Source organism: Oratosquilla oratoria, chromosome 1, assembly GCF_046742065.1.
Source record: "Oratosquilla oratoria isolate Oo_2021 chromosome 1, ASM4674206v1, whole genome shotgun sequence".
NCBI classification, from domain to species: Eukaryota; Metazoa; Arthropoda; class Malacostraca; order Stomatopoda; family Squillidae; genus Oratosquilla; species Oratosquilla oratoria.
In genome coordinates, this window is record NC_134777.1 from 84,274,834 (window position 1) to 84,277,041 (window position 2,208).

Consider the following 2,208-nt stretch of genomic DNA (forward strand, 5'->3'; position numbering starts at 1 on the left):
CTCGGTGGCGCGGATGGTAGAGTCCCTGACTGTCACTACGGCGGCCCGGGTTCGAATCCTGCCAAGGCCTAAAATAATTCCAGTATCGCTGCGCTTCGAGTCGTTGCTCCAACTCTCGTGGGCAGAGAATTGTGTGTGTGTGTGTGCGTGCAAGGTCACAGCATTACCCATAGATCGGCCATACGAGCTCTGACCTCTCTTTCGGGAGAGAAATAGCTGTCGATCACGAGTCCAGCACGTGATCCAAAGACTAAGGTGAACACACACACACACACACACACACACACACACACACACACACACACACACACACACACACACACACACATCTTACAAACGAAATTAAAGAAATGAAAAGAGACATAAATGAACTGAAGAATGATAATGAAAAGAAGAAAACTAATGATAATAACAATAGCGAAAATCTAAAGCAGGAAGTGAACAACAAATTACAAGAATTGACACAAAAGATCGAAGAAAACTTAGGTGGGGACAGTATCCAGGAAATTAAGAAGTGGAAAGAAAATATTGAAAATAAAGAAATTGCTTTCAAAGAAATAGTCAAGCAGCAAATGCAAGATAATGCAAAAGACACAATCATTCAAGTGATTAACGAAAAAGCAAATTGGGTCAGGGACACAGTAGATAGGAAGAAATGTATTGTGGTTTATGGGCTTAAAGAAAAACAAGGACTGGCGAGGTACATGAGAGAAAAAGAAGAAAAAGAGACAGCAGTAGAAATCCTTAATGAAATTCAGGGGGGAGACAGTGATTCAGGCACAGACTTAGAAGAGACTTACAGAATTGGTCGCTATACTAAGGATAGGAATCGACCTCTAAAGATAAAACTAAGGTCACAAGTGGTAGTAGAAGACATATTTGAAAAAGTAGGTAACTTGGCAAAGAGTGAAAAATACAATAAGATATGGATAAAAAGAGAAATGAGTACTGAGGAATTAGAAAAAGAAAGGGCACTAAGAGAAGAAGCAAAGGAAAAAAACTTGAAAAGATCGGAGACAGAATGCAAAGAATTCCAGTGGAGAGTAATAGACTTGAGATTAAGACAATGGCGCTTCAAAACGAACAAAACAAGGGAAGAAGAAACCAGGGAGAAGGAAGAAAATTAAAAGTGGCCTATACCAACATTGACGGACTAATTTCGGGACTGAACGAACTCAATGATTATCTGTTAGAAGCAAAACCAGACATAATGGGAATTGTAGAGACTAAACTAAGAGGTGAAATACCATCCACTGTTATCGGACAAGGTTTATACAACTACTGGATAAAAAACAGGGACAAGAAACAGGGAGGGGGAATCATGTTCTTGGCCAAGAAAGACCTAAAGGTGACAAAAATTGCAGAGGGCAAAGGTAATGCTGAATTGATCATGATAAAAGTCGAAGGCAAGAATATGAAAAGTAGAAAGTTTGTGGTGACTTATGTGCCTCCAAAAACAAGCGCTTGGAAAGAAATCGAACATACAAAAATGCTAGATGACACAAGAAAATCACTCAATGAGATACTAATGGGTAAGGGTAATCTGGTAGTTATGGGGGACTTCAATTGCAAAGAAATTTGTTGGGACAGCATGACAGTGCAAGGAGGAGATGACTCGTGGGGCAATGTACTGCTAGATATGACCATGGAGTACAGAATGACCCAATGGGTCCGTGAAAACACAAGGTACAGAAATAATGAAGAGCCATCGAAACTAGATCTAATATTTACAACAGAGCCTGAAATAGTGCATAAAGTCCAGTATGAGACACCAATTGGAAAGAGTGACCATGTACTCATTGAAACTATACTAAAGGAAGAAATAGACATAGAGAGGAACGAAAAGCATAGGAAAGGAAGACTGAGGTACAACAAAACAGACTTTACAAAACTAAAGACATTCTTCCGGAATGCAAACTGGGAAATATTTTACAGGGAAGAAACAGCAGTGGAAGAGAAATGGAATATATTGATGGAAAACTACAATGAAGGGGTAAACAGGCATGTACCAAGACAAAAGCGAGAGAGAGAGTACATTAAATGTTGGTTCAACAAAAGATGCAGTGAGGCAAAAGACAGAAGGGACAAAGCTTGGAAAAAGTGGAGAAAAGACAAAAAACAAAGCAAATGGCAAATTTATGTTAACTATAGAAATGAGTATGTTAATGTGAGAAGAGAGGAGAAAAGGAACCATGAGAAGGATATTAT